At 36.7% G+C, this 15,525-nt stretch overlaps 1 pseudogene; it reads right to left on the bottom strand.

The window, feature by feature from the left end:
* The window catches only part of LOC114314028 (magnesium-chelatase subunit ChlD, chloroplastic-like), a 35,070-nt pseudogene extending 32,884 nt beyond the window's left edge, over positions 1-2,186 (bottom strand).
* Positions 2,187-15,525: the final 13,339 nt, after the last annotated feature.

Genomic DNA, 15,525 nt, shown 5'->3' with positions numbered 1-15,525 from the left:
CTTAGCCTACTTGCAGGTAGCACCATCAAACCACTTTAAAAAATAAACATGAAATGTTTTGTTCCAATTCAGACGATCCAGTCTATACTTGTATGTTGTGCGCATCACATAGTAAATTTAGGCTAATAACCGGAATAAGAACGCATAATGTTTTCAAAAATAGATATCATGGTTAGTAGAGGCCGATCTTTGATCGGGCGAGCAGGGGTGCTCACGAAGTGACCTTCTCCAATCGTACCCAAGTTTCCGAGCCGAGGCAACTTTGGTGATGACAGACACGTGGCCTTAGGCAAACGAGTCAGGGTTTCCTAAATTTCCCCAAAATAAAACATTTAGGTGGCGACTCTGTATCTGGCAAAGCAGTCCATGTTTGGCACTTCTTTCAAAATCTGTTTTCTCAAAATGATTTGCCGGATTTGGACTTTTTGATTCAGATTTAGAACCGTGACAATTTGAGAGTCCGAACTGTAGTGAGCCCAATATCGAACGGAACGGGGGACCTCGTCCTCCCGGGGCGTTCGGGGACGTCTACACGTAGATTCGCTAGGTACTTGAGAGTGAACTTGTGTAATTCCTTTTGTCTTCTTAGTGGATTGTTTTGTGGATTTTGCCCGTGGTTTTTTTTTATCACAATTGGAGGCGCTCCAATTGTGGTTTTCCACGTTAAAATCATTATGTCAATTTGTCTTGATTGTTTGGTTGGGATTGTTATTTACTTCTTAAAATTGATACATAATCACAAATTAATATCTAGGGGATTTCTAGATTTTTTTCACTTTTAACATAAACTAAGGAAGGGTTCCATAAATAAGAACCTGGCAACCACCTCGAAGTGTTTCCCAAACAAGATACTTCACTTGCTCCCTGCTGATAGTAACATCATTCAAATACTCTCTTGCCAATATAATCTACAAGGTATGAAGAAATAAAATCAGTAATTAAATGACTCAAAGAGGCTGATTTCTGTGACTTGAACCCACACCACAGCCTGGGAAATATAAAAAGAATGAAAAAGATATTTTGGCTTAGCTATGAATAAGGTAGAGCTACGTATATATAATGAAACAATATTACAAAATAGGAAACGAAACTATAAAGGCTCTAAATTTGTGATTTACACAATTGTGGATTTTATACACATTACTATAATTACAATATTGTTATTTCCTAAATTCAACGCTCCCCCTCAAGCTAGTGTGAAGATATTCAACAAACGTAACTTGTCAATGGATGACTGGAGTAATGATGGCCCTACAAACATGGTGAACATGTCTGCTAACTGCTGAGAAGAAGAGACAAAGAATGAACTCACAATACAGTCTGAACCTTTTCTCGAATGAAATGTATATCAACCTCTATATTCGTAGTACGCTCATATAGGACATAATCATAAGACAGCTTAATAGCAGACTTGTTGTCACAAACAAAGAGGCAGAAGTTGTCTCCTCAAATCCCAACTCTGTCAGAATAGAACAAAGTCATAGAATCTCACATGTTCTCTGTGGCATAACCCCATACTCAGATTTTGCAGAAGACCTAAAAATAACTGTCTGCTTCTTACTTTTCCATGATATAAGATGATCACCATAGAAAATACAAAAGCCATAAATAGAAACGATAGGTGCCCAAGATGCTGATGCCACACCCATAAGTCTTCCTTGGTGGTTGAAAACTTGATGAAATAAAGTGCCAGCTTGTCCACCTGATCTAGAATATAGAGACCATGTTCCACTTTACCACTGTCAATAGTCTTCCTCGTGACAAGGTCATGAAACAAACAATGATCAAGAAAGAAAGTCACACTAATTTAGGTCATGACTAAGATGACTCAATGATAAAAGATCAGAGAAATTGGGAACATGCAAAATAGAAGATAATGGTAGAGAAGGAGTGGCATGGATTAAACATTTCCCAGAAACAGAAGAAACAGTACAATCAGCAATCCTAACTTTGTCCTGACCTGAAGATGGCTTATATTTTGAGAACAGATCAGAAGACCCAGACATATGATCTGAGGCACCAAAATCAATAATCCAAGGTAAAGACATCTGAGATAGAAAAGCACTTGGAGAAGCGGCTAAGTTACTTGAGTGGGCAAAAGACGAGGAGGATGTACCGGATGGAGTAGTAGAAAAGCAACGATCCAATAGGTAGAGCAAAGCATCCTCTAACTCAAAAGAAGACATTCTAGAAATATCACCACTAGGAAGAGCAACTGAAGAGGCGTCAGGAGTATCCACTATATTGGTATGATGTGGACGTGGATTAAACCCGCGTCGTCGAGACTATCCAGAGCGACCCCCACGATTACCAGAACGGTCACCACGACCACCAGAAGGAACCCCATGAAGCTTTCAAAAAGTCTCAGGGATATGTCTCGACTGGCTACAATAATCACATAACAGTGTATTTTTCTTTGAAGGACTAGGGAAAGTACGAGGCAGACTAGTACCATCCCTAGAAAGAGCAGAAAGTAAGGCTAAGCACTCTGTAGAGGTAGGTGGCAGCATAGCAGAACGACGACACTCCTCATTCTGTACATAAGCAAAGGCCTCCTAAAGGGAGAGAAGAAGATCCATACTAAGGGCATGACTCCTAACAGGGTCAAACTCTAAGTTGAGAACTTTCAAAAATTTGAAGACCCTTTCCTAATCAATAAATTCCGGTAACCCACTGAATTAGCTGTGCAAATAGGCTTATAATCCTATAGATGATCAGGACGTTTCCAGCCATTGTTAGGAAAAGTGAGGTACTGAAGGATAGTCATCTCCCCTTGTACTGAGTGCTCAATTGAACAGCGTAAATCAAAAGTCTGTGAGAAATTCCCCTTCGGAGAATAAGTAGTAACCACAGCATCCCAAATATTCTGGGCGGTATCCATAGACAAGTAGTCTTCCCCTATATTAGGTACCATGGAATGAATGAGCCATCTTATAATTAAAGAATTGGTAATCTCCCATTGGTCATAACTAGGATCAGTGATGCCTGATGCCTTGATCCTCCCATCAACATAACCCATCTTCCCTCTACTCTTCAAGAAAAGTGTCAGACACTGTGACCAAGCAAGATAATTTTGACCATTAAACAAAGAGGTGGTGATTTTTAAGCTAGGGTTTAGGTTTTCGGATGTAGTATTCATAATGGGACTCTCTTCTCTAGATAGCTGAGAAGTAGTGGGGGATTCACTAGTAAGGTCGGCCATTTATACTCTACAAACCAAATAACAACCTGCACTAATCATAAGTACCGGAAGAGGAAATAAAATCAACTGGACCAAGCAATATCAATTACAAACCATTATAGAAGCATACCAATTAGTCAAAGTTAGGTAATGGGACCATATAATGACCCAAAAAATAAATAAACTAAATGAAAAAAAACTTCCAATCAAAACAAGGGCTAAACTATTCTCAAATAAGGCAAAACCTTGCTGACTTAAGGAATAGTGGTGAAGATGAACCAATCAAAACATGTAGTGGGTTAAAGAAGCTTCAGAGTGGCAGTCGGCTGAAGTCGAAACAGGCTTGGAGCTTTTGGCTTGGGCTGAAAGAGGCCAAGGAGCTTTTGGCTTAAGCCGAACAACAAACATGGATTGTTGGCTGGTCCTGGGTGCTCACCAGTGACTATTGCAGGCCCTAGATAAAGCAGAGAGTGTCGAAACACAGTGGGCAATAGTTAGGTGGTGATAGGTGAAGGTGGAAAATGAGATGGTAACCCTAAAGCTCTGATACCATATTTGTTTGAGAGAGAAAAACTTAGGGAATAATTAGACAATCATCCCCTTTTATGTTGATAATAGGTAGCTTACAATGGAAGCCTTGGAGGCACAAATAAGGAAATACCAGCTAATAGAATAATAAATGTACAATAACCAAAGATATTATTCTAACAAGATATTATTCTAACAGTCTCAGAAGGTCTAGGCTGGTTGGGTGGGGCTGTCGAGTGAAATAGAGCGTTATACCTGCCATGATTTTAAGAACTATGTGAGAGTATTGTGTTAGTTCTAACAACAAAGGTTCAACAAAGAGAGTATTCAAATTTATAGTAGGCACGTAAACATTCAAAAGATTGAAACATTTATGAGCATGCTGCTCTTATCATAAATATCTCCAGTAAAAGAAAAAAATAATGTAAAAAACTACATAAGAAAGTGATTCATCAAAAATATTTTTTATTAGTGGAAAACAAGACTTCAACTCAAGACATTCATTTCCCTCTTGGAATTTTGATTCTCTTGAAGAATAAAGAAGTTATTAATGAGCACTTGAACAAATACTACTTCAAAGAAAATGAACATATGCAATAAAGCCACATAACCTCTTCTTGAAGTAAATTAATAAAGACATTCATTAAAAAAAATCCAGTACATAATACTTATAGATTAAAGATGATATATGAAAAATAATTTTTTATTAACAATGAGAGAACATGAATTTACCTTTGAAACACAAGTAAATCACAGCCTATAGAGGCCTCTTGAAAATTTACTTGGATCTACTCCTCTGGTATTTGGATCAAACTTGCTCTTTCTTCAGCTATCATTCAATAAAATAGAACAATCAATAAAATAAAAAAAAAGTAAAGTACTTAGAACGCAACCTAACAATGCAATCTAAATTATTTATAAGCAACGTAAAAATCATGCTATAGATTTCTCATGAAATTTAAGACAATTTTGTGACATTCAGGCTAGGGCTGAGCAAAGGAACTGTAAAATCCACAAACCGAACCAATCTAGTCCAATTCGGTAGATTTGGTTTAGTTTTTTGAATCTGTGGTTCAGTTCTGGTTTGAAAATTTGAGAAACTATCCTCTGCGGATCTATTTCGGATTGAAGTTCACAGATCTAGATTAGAATCGATTCGAACTGTATTTTACTTAAATTGTATACATGCTGTTAGGTTTTTGAAATTGGCAATCCCATTTACAAAACTCCTTTCAGTTGTAATTTTATTCGATCTTTTATTTTAGTAAGGCCTTGAGTATTTGGATGCAAATCCAACCCGAATTGTGCCTATGCAGAGGAGTTTGTGATCTTAATTCTTTCATATTTGCCACTTCGCTAACTATGTCAGGGATCGAGCTGCCCGATCAGCTCTCGGGGGACCCAAGGGGCAGCATCCCATGTCGGGTTCGAGGCAGCTTTTGTAACGCCCCCAAAATATTATTCCAAGGAAAGCTCATAAATTCCTAACATTAAGATCATATTCAAATTCAATAACTCTCATTACCATAGTTGTACATAGAGTGTATATGAAATCTCATTTCTAAGAACATCATTAAATCTCTAAGTTTCGTATTCAATACATTCCAGAGATTTACATAGTATTTCCACATGCAATAATACATTCAACAATCTTAGGATATGAATCTATAGCATGTGGTATAGAATGAAATAAAATGTAATTCCCTCATGGGCTACAAGTTCCAAGGCTTATGCCCGGTTACCCAAAAATGATTATCAAACCAATACAAGTAAAGCCCTTGGCTTGTCAAAAGAACAATAAAAAAAAAAGGGAGCCATATGCCCTCAAACATTTCCACGCCTTAAACTTGGCGGAAACACTACATCATTTCCTGCACAAAACCCAGTAGAGGCATCTTAACAAAGTCTATACATTTTATACAATTTCTTGAGATGAATGCATATGCCATGTCATACTCATAATGTATTTCTCAATCTTTTGGAAAAACTTGTGCATATTGCAATTTGAAAACACAATAATCCAATAACTTACCAATATATTTTCAAGGGGTGGTAAATACGACTCAGGTAATTCCCCAGGGCTAATGTCTGCAAGTAGACGTATCAAGCACTATCAAATCCTACCTTACCGGCTACTAACCGGAGGGCTTAAGCACCCACATGCGCAAGTTTCTGGTCTTACACCAAGGACACTCAGGCCAACTTAACCAATATCAATCTACACCCCCTATCTGAACTTACCAATGTATTTACCCCAAAACGATTCAAAATATTATTGCTTCACAAAACAATTTACTTTCTCAAAGCAATAGCTTTCAAATTTGCAATTCTAAATCATGATAACCAAATGAAATGGAATGCCAATGCCTCATGTATCACATGCCTTACAATAATTCCAATTTCAATTCTTCCAAACAATCTTCCATTGTGATCAAAATTTCCATACCTCTTCACTAGGTAGTTTCATAATAAATCTCTTGAGAGGTAAGTGACAACACCTTATTACATGCATTTCTCACATGTTAATCAACATTTTGATTTTTAATCTTTCCAAGACAAATCAATAAAATACTATAAGTAAACTTAAAAAATTCAAACATTTCTTATCCTTCCAAGAAGTTCCTCATAAAATACAAACATGGTAATTCTCCATAAATTATTCACCATAACATTTTATCAAGCATGGATTTCATAATATCTCAACATTTTTCCAAAATCCCCAATTTCTAGGGTTTTCCAACAAAACTAGGCTTTTTCCATTTTTAAATGATTTTTCAAAGAAAATAACATTCTCTCATACCAACATAGATCCTATTCTCAATAGTTTGAAAAGAAAGAGAGTTATTCTTTCAAATATAACATCTAGAGTTCAAGAAACTCAAATTCATGGTTCAAAACTGCAAGATAGGTTCCAAAAAATACATAAACTTGCAATATATTTATATATATATATAACTCAAAGAAAATCCCTACCTCAAGTTTTGGAGAAAAAGAGAGAAGAAACCCCTAAAATCATTGGTGTTGAAACCTGATCTCCACCGCACAAAACGTAGCCCTCGAAGAGTTCTCCAACTTTGATGAAGGGACTAGGATCAAAGCTTTAATGGATTTAAAGAAATCAACGGTTTAATGTAATTGGTGAGAGTAATTATAGAGAGAAAGAAGAGAAAAGTGTTTTAGAGAGAGAGAGATGAGGAAAACGTGAAGTGGGTGCTCAACCCAATGAAAGAAAAGGACCAGATTTTCATACCCAGAACTTTCCTGCATGTGCGCGCCTTCTTTCGCACGTGCGGCGCGTACTTGTTCGCACGTGCAGCCCTTTCCCCTACACGTGTGCCTTGTTTCGTGCATGTGCCTCCGCACATGTAATTAAAGCAGTAGCCAAACAATGATGGCAATCCATCACCGTAAGTGCGGCATTGCCTCCTGCATGTACGGGACCACTTACGCACGTGAAGCACCAGCCTCCGCACGTGCGGTTTTGTCTTTCACACAAAAAAAACACTAGCAAGACCGCAACACTCCGATTCCAATTTACGCTTTCTGAAATTAGCAAAAATTTTACTCTAGAACAAAATAAGAATGAGAATCTAAGAAAGGTTTTCAGGGACGTGAACCCAAATGGTCGATGAGACCTTAGGTTAATACCCGACACCCCCAACACAAATAAGATAAAGACATTAAAAGAAAACAAGACAGGTTACCTACTTGGGCATCACAGCGCCACTTCGGGGTCGAGGGGCAACGCCTCTGAAGCAAAAAATAAAAATACAGTCGAAGTTGTTTGACCTGCTCGAGTAGTTATTTGTGCGCTCGAGCTAAGAAAAAGATCATCCAGTATTTTTACAGAGCGCCTGAACTTCTGGGAAGAAAGTTTTACTGCTTGAGCGGTGACAGTTGCGCTCGAGCGATCAGCCTATATGTTTCGCACTGCTTTTAGTTACATTGCTTGAGCGGTCTGCGCTATCCGGTTTTCTATAAAGTGTGTTGTCCGTTGTTTCTAGGCCGTTTATATTTTCAAAGAGGGACAAGATACAAAGTTTTTTAAATTGGAGGGTGCTTTCTGTGTGTTTCCTTGATGATTTAAAAGTAATTAATGGATCTGTGAACTTTATATCAATATCATCAAGGGTTTGTTTGTTTCGTTTGTTCACAAAAGAGAGTTTTTCTTCAGTGGATTTCGGGAAACTTGGGCCTGAAACTTTGGTGGATTCTGGAGTGGCTCATCGTCGTGGATTCCACATCATCGCTGTGGATTCAACGTTGGGCAAGACAATTCCGAGGTGAAGACGGTGGTGGAAGAGGCACATTGGGGTCAGTTCAATTTAGGCGTGGATTCGCTAGGTAATTGAGAGTACACTTGTGTAATTTCTTTTTGTCTTCTTAGTGGATTGTTTTGTGGCTTTGACCCTCGGTTTTTTATCACAATTAGAGGCGCTCCAATTGTAGTTTTTCTACGTTAAATCGTTGTGTCAATTTGTCTTTGATTATTTGATCGAGATTGTTATTTACTGGTTATAATTGATACATAATCACAAATTAATATCTCCGGGATTTTTAGATTTTTCAATTTGTATCAAAGTGGGTTGTTTTATTTTTATTTTTTCAAAACTATTGGAGTGAGATCTTATTTGATTTGTGATAATGGATTTAATTCGTGAGGGGAATTCTATGGTTCGACCACCCTTACTTGAAGGATCTAATTATTCTTTTTGGAAAGCTTGGACAAGAGCATTTTTAAAATCTATTGATGAAAAAGTTTTGGCAATCCATCATGTGTGGGTGAACTGAATAGACTATTACCATTGATGAAGTAACTTTCCCCAAACCAATTGATAAGTGGGACACAATTGATTACCAAAATAGTAGCTGGAATAGTAAATCTATCAATTCTCTCTTTTGCACCGTCACACTAGAAGAGTTTAGTCGTATTTGCAATTGTGAAGTGGCAAAAGAGACTTAGGATATCTTACAAACTATTCATGAGGGCACTCTTTCGATTAAACGCTCAAAACTTCAAAGGCTCAAGTCTAGTTTCGAAAAATTTTCAATGAAAAATGATGAGACCTTTGATGAATTTTATGCGAAGTTGAGTGTCATTATAAATTTTAACTTCAATTTAGGCGAAAAAACACCAGAATCCAAGATCTTGGGAAAATTTTTGAGGTCCTTGCCCAATTAGTTCCAACCAAAAGTTATAACTATTGAGGAGGCTCAAAATGTTAACAACCTTAAGTTGGATCATTTGGTTGAAAATCTCCAAACCTATGAGGCCCATATGACTTTCAAAAAGAAACAAAAAGATGATATTGCTTTTAGTAGTGCTCATAGAGTTGGAAAGCATTCTGATGAGAATTATTAGATTGATTCCAAGATTACGGATGCTTTGTAAAGCAATTTAAAAAGTCTTTTATGAAAAAGAATCCTAATCTTTTGGAATCAACTCATAAATCCAAAGGCAAAGATAAGCTCAAAATTGATTCCACAACCAAGAAGAAGAAAGGAAAAATAGAAGGGAACTCCGAAAGAGTCTAGTGCTATAAATGCCAAGGATTTGGTCACTTTGCTTAAGAATGCCCTAATCGTTTGTGGAAGAAGAAAGCATTTGCTATCACTTAGAATGATGAAATAGAGTCGGATATGGATGAAAGTGATGACGAGACTCAAGGCGAATAGGGGAGTCAACAATTTTTTTGCTTTCATGGCGGCTTCCAAAATTGAAGGACAAATGGAGTATTCGAAGAGGTCGGTTAAGAATGTCACTGATGATGAATCCTCAAGGAGTGATGATGAAGAGCTTCAGCAAACTTATGAAAAGTTGTATAAGGAATCTCTTAACTTATCTAAATTGAATGACAAACTCACTATCAAACTCAAAGCCTATGAAAGTGAGAATGTCAAATTAAAGAAGGAGATTTCTGAGGCTAGGAATGATGCCATCAAGATTTCTAGTGATCGACAAGCTCTTTGTGCAAAACTCTTGACTTGTGAGAGAGAGAGAAATGAGCTATAGCAAATCTATGCAACATATGAAGAAAAGATTGAAACTCTCGAGATATCTCAGTTGCCTTGGAAGAGCTAGTAATCAAGAAACAGGAAGAGCTCAAGTGTGCTATGGCTACCATTAGACTTTGGAACAAAGGATCAAAGACTTTGGCCAATATCATTGGGTCTCAACAAATGTGTTGTGACAAGAGTGGCATTGGCTTTTGTGGTGTCAAAGAGCAAAAATAGAGTGCATCTATATCTCATGATACAAGAACTCAAGGAAAGGGGGAACAAAAAATTCAACATAAGGATGGACTTCTCAATTTTCCTAGAGTTGGTAAGGACAAAGAAAAGAAGGTACACTATATTTTTATTTGTCATCATTGTGGTATGTATGGTTATATTCGCCCTTATTGTTATGAGTTGCATGGGAGAGTGTCTCATAGAGATGGAAGAAATTCTAATATCTCGTGGGGTAGGAGACACTTTATTGGTTGTAATGAGGTTAAGGGTCATATTAGACCTCGCTATTTTGATTTGCTTGAGATCAAACATGAACAGAGGTTGTGTTTGCCTAGACATATGAATAAGAAGTTGAAAACCAAGTCGAGACGGTCTCCCATTGAAGGGGAAGGGAACCACAACGTCAAGACACCATCTAAGAACCGCAGTTCTCATAACTTTGTTCATACTAAAGCGGTTTGGGTGAGAAAACTTGACTTGTGTTAATTTGTTTAGTCGTTTTAGTTTTTTTCTCTTTTTGTTTTTGGGTTTCTATTTGTTTTTTCTTTTTGAGTCGTTTTGTGTGTGCTTGTTCGTTTTCTGTCTTGCTTTGTTTATATCTATAAAATAAAATAAAAAATAATAAAAAGATTTTCTTAGTATGGTTTTGTAAGCTTGACATTTTTGAGAAGTTCTTGGTACATATTGGAATTGACAAGAATATTCATTATGTGTTAATATATGTGTGCTTTCTGTGGTCATTACTCATTTTGAAGTGTGTGTACTTTGATCAGTATGTCTCATTCTGTACATACTTTTGGATTAGCAAATATCGGACTCTTCTGCATAAGTGATCAGATTTCTCTATGGACTTCTAGCATTGTGTTTTTTGCATTTCTAGAGGAATTGACCTATACTAGCATATCATGGGTGATGTTGAATCTCTTAACCACCTTCTATCTTTTTGCATCTCCATGAGGAAAAGGCTACCTCAAAGTCACCAACCAGGCTATCCTTATTGTATCCATGCTTCTCTGGTTCAATTTCCATACTCTTGAGCATGAAAGCCGCCAATGAGTACGCAAAAGAAAGAAAGAAAGAAAACTTTAAAAAAAATAAAAAAAATTGATTCATCGATTGAGGGGGAGCCTCCGCATTTTCTCAACAAATACTCCTTGATTCCTATTGGTTTGACTTTCCTAAGTTGTGGTTAGATTCTCTTGTCGGAGGTCCAACTATCAGATTACTACTAGGATTTGAAGTTAGTGTTTGTCGAACTCCAAGAGTCACACACACACTTTTATCATGGGATCTATGCTTTTCACATGCTGCATTACATTCTTTCATGAGGAATCTTCTAGAGCTTGTGCACATTGTGTTTTCAAGTAATTGTGTTTCTTGGATAATCCTATGTGTTTTAAGGTACAAATCTGAAATTCCTTGCTTGCTCCACCATATTATTTTTGTCTTTTTCTTCTTGTTCATTGTTTTCAGTGCTTGTGGTTGCTTTTAGTGAAGGGGAGTTTGGTTAATCATTGTAAGGTTTTTTGTTTAGGATGAACTTACATTGATTGGTTTAGTAAGGAAGATTGGCATTAGTTGGTTTGCTTGTTGCTATCCACTGCTTATTTATTGCTTATTTATTGCTTACTTCTCGCAGGCTATTAATTTTTACATCATCTTGTCCCTGCTTGTGTGGTTTATGCTCTTACTTTAGTTGATTGAGCTTCCTTTGACAATTCTTGACAAAAGAGGGGGGGGGGGAGAGAGAGAATTTTGAGGGAGAAATTTTGAGTGTCTTTGCATTTTTATCTAGTCATATTTCTATCTCATGCTTCAAGATAATCTTCTCATATGTCTATTGTTTTTTCATATACTCTTGTTTCACTAATAGTTGTTTTGCAAATCATGACCTTGAGAAAAAAAATTTGTTTTTGTTAGCTGTAATGGGTTAGGGTGATTAGGATTTCATTTGTTAGGTGTGTTTTGTCACAGAATTAACAAATGGGGAGATTGTTAGGTTTTTGTAATTGGCAATCCCGTTTGACAAAACTCCTTTCAGTTGTAATTTATTCGATCTTTTATTTCAGTGAGGCCTTAAGTATTGGATGTGAATCCAACCCAAATTGTGCCTATGCAGAGGAGTTTGTGATCTTAATTCTTTCATATTTGCCACTTCACTGACTATGTTAAGGATCGAGTTACCCAGTTAGCTCGCGGGGGTCCAGGGGGCAGCGCCCCATAGCGAGTCCGAGGCAGCGTCCTTTGACCCTGTCGTGGCAAAAAAAAAGATCATCTAGTATTTTTGCAGAGCGCCTGAACTTCTGGGAAGAAATTTTTACCACTCAAGCGGTGAAACTCAAGCGGTCAATCTATATGTTTCGCGCCGCTTTTAGTTACACCGCTTGAGTGGTGAAAAGTGCGCTCGAGTAGTCTGCGCAATCCTGTTTTCACACTTGCTGCTTTTTTTATTTATTATTATTTCACACTTGCTGTTAAGTTGGATGGAATGTTTAACGGTGCATTTCAGTTCACAAACCATGTAGGAGTTATGTGGCCATTTCTAAATGTTAGAGGAGTAAACTGCACATGGCCCAAACCATAAGGCGTTAAAGTGAAGTTTGTCCTTATTTTAATTTTCATCTTTAAAAGTTCTTTAGTTTTTCATAAAAATTAAGTGGCGACTCTATTGATATGGGATAATGAATTGGTATAACATAGTGTGAAAACGTGCCTTAAACATCAAAAAGGACATGACGTCCACAATGACTAAAGCTGAATGTGAAAAGATGACACTTTAGTCGTCATGATGATAAAGCAATGTTATATGAGCAGCATTGTCACTGAGATAAGATGTCATTGAGATAAGCAATGTCTAATAAACTCGATGTGTGAAAACACACAGTAACAAGTCACTGTAATAGATGACAGGTAACCAGGACCGGCCCTAATAACTAGGGTCAGTCCTAAAATTTGTAGGGCCCAAGCAGTGGTGGTGTTTGGGAAGAATTTTAGTTGGGTTTTTTCTCATTTTTTCCACTAAAAGACAAAAATTTTGCAAAACCAAAAAAAACACATCCAAACAAAATATCACATCCAACCCCATAATCATTTCACTTTTTCTCTCACAAACATCATATCCAACCACAAAAAAAGACCAACTATCTTCCCAAGCACAAAATTTTTTCTTCAATAATATCCTACATCTCAAAAAACCTACATAAAAACCCACTTCCCAAACACCATCAGTGTCTAACAATCCCTTTTATATGTAAACTTGATTTCTGACTAGATATAACTAGAAAAGTGGAGGACATAGTAGCTAATTTGCTTAGAGATTGTAGTGCTCATTTTTATACTTTTCCTTATTCCTTATTCCTTATTCATTCGCATAAAAAAAAAATAAAAAAATTAATCAAGATTGTCTAATATAAACAAACAATATGTACAAAAAAAAATTCAAAATTTATATTTAGACAACAATAAAATCATAAATATATATCTATATATATATTAAAGAGCAACAAAGCAATTTTATTGAAATAAAAGATGAAAACAAGTGGAGGATAAGAAGTCCTCATACAAAAGCAAGAAAACAAAACTAAGAATCGGAGAAATGACTACTAAACCATATTACAATACACTATTAGGTGACAAACAGCTACCCAATCCCGAATAATCAAAGAAAGGGGTATATCTTGAAGGAGGAGGAGACATACTATTAGATTTTATGGGAACAATCCAATCACATTCCGATCATTAACAAAATCTTTCTAAAAGATCTCATCGTCGTTGATTGATAAGGACCTATATTTCCCCTTCAATGGGAACTTGTACTTGAACCTCAATAGTTAGTTTTCCCATAATTGGCAACCTTAGGCACCATCATCTCCTTCAACTTGCCTAATGTTGTCGCCCTTTGCACATTATACAATTTCCTTTCTCTTCAATGTCATGGGACACATTCTTGGGGATCCCGCATAATATTTCCCCCCAATAGAACACAACATTCATAGCTATCATTAAGGGTGTTTAAAAATCCGAATCACTTGAAGATCCTACCCGAACCTGACTAACCCCACTATAATATGGGCGGTTTTATCAATCAAGCGGTCAGCTGCGTTTCAATTTTATAAAAAAAAAAAATTCAACTTTTAGTCGAATATCGAGCTAAATAATTTAGAATTTTCCTTACTCAAACTGACCGAATTATGTACATACATATATTTATATACTTTAATAATGATGTCAGGTTTATTCACCTAGATACTTGTAAACCCTAATTTTAATTTTTTTTTTCCTAAAGAAAATATATCTTCCCAATATACAAACGGACACTTCTCATTAATGAATAAATAAATAAAACAAATAATTTGACTACACAATAATTCTTTTGTCTCCTCAATCCTCTTGCCTGCGTTTGGTTGTGTTTTGTAAATGTGATTTGAGAGTATGAGTTGTATTTTGAGTTTGTATGTAGTGAAATTACGATTTGAGTGTAGAAAATTTGTTTGGTAAAGAGTTTTGAAAATAGTTTTGAAAAGAGTTTTGATTTGAGTGGAAAATTATTGATGTGACATTTGATATGTGATACAGAAATTTATAACTCATAACTAAACATACAATTCAAAATTATTTTAAAGCACATAAAAAATTTAAAAAATTTCAGAAAATATTTTTTTTGATTATATAAATCAATTGGAAAAAAAAAAAATTTACTGCTCCAGACAGCCGGTCGGACGTCCCGCCAAACAAGATTTTCCCCAACAAAAAGAAAAACGCGTCTGTCAAAAACAGAACAACGCAGGTGTTCTGTGCAGAGTTCTCAAAACATCATTTGAGAATCACAACCAAACACCATGCTTGAATTAAGGTGTGGAATTGTGATTTGAAATCACAACCAAGCACAGCCTATCAATAAATTAAAAAAAAAAAAAAACCTTTCCCAAGAAGAGAATTGACCCCTCACTAGGTCTCCTCAATCCTCTCATTTCTCTCTCTCCCTCAGACCTCTCTTCTTCCTCTCACCTGCACTCTCTTTCTTTATTTTTCTGTCTCTGTCATCCTCTTTCGTCTCCATTTTTCTATCAAACATTTCATTTCCCTCATCCTCACTCCGATCTCTCTACCCCCTTCCCCTTTCTCTCCCTCTCTACAATTTATTTAGCTTATTTTCTCCCTTATATCAGATCTACATCTCTCACGATTTACACTTTCTCAATATGTCACTCCTTTATTTTCCCTGCGACTGGAACTTCTCACTCTAAGATCATGACAGCAAACGGCCTGAGATTGTGGTGGAGGAAGGCAACGGTGCAAAAGCATAGCAGTGAAACCTTCAAATCTTCATCCTTTGAAAAATCTCTCCTCTTTCTCATACCCTCTGGTTTGAAATCTATTGTTCAAGCTTGATTATAGCTAGGGGTGTTCGCGGATCGGTTTTGCGCGGTTTGCGGTTCGATTTTGAACCGCCCGCATCTATGCAGTTTGGGAAAAAGTCAACCCGCAACCGCCCGCAGTGCAGTTTGCGGTTTGTGCGGGTAGGGTTTGTGTCACGACCCAAACCCGGCCCTATGGGTTTAGCACCGTAACCGGCCAGTAATCCG

The sequence above is a fragment of the Camellia sinensis genome, chromosome 14 (assembly GCF_055761805.1).
Source record: "Camellia sinensis isolate YWXY chromosome 14, ASM5576180v1, whole genome shotgun sequence".
NCBI classification, from domain to species: Eukaryota; Viridiplantae; Streptophyta; class Magnoliopsida; order Ericales; family Theaceae; genus Camellia; species Camellia sinensis.
The sequence above is the reverse complement of the archived record's forward strand: the minus strand, read 5'-3'. Positions and strand labels throughout refer to the sequence as shown.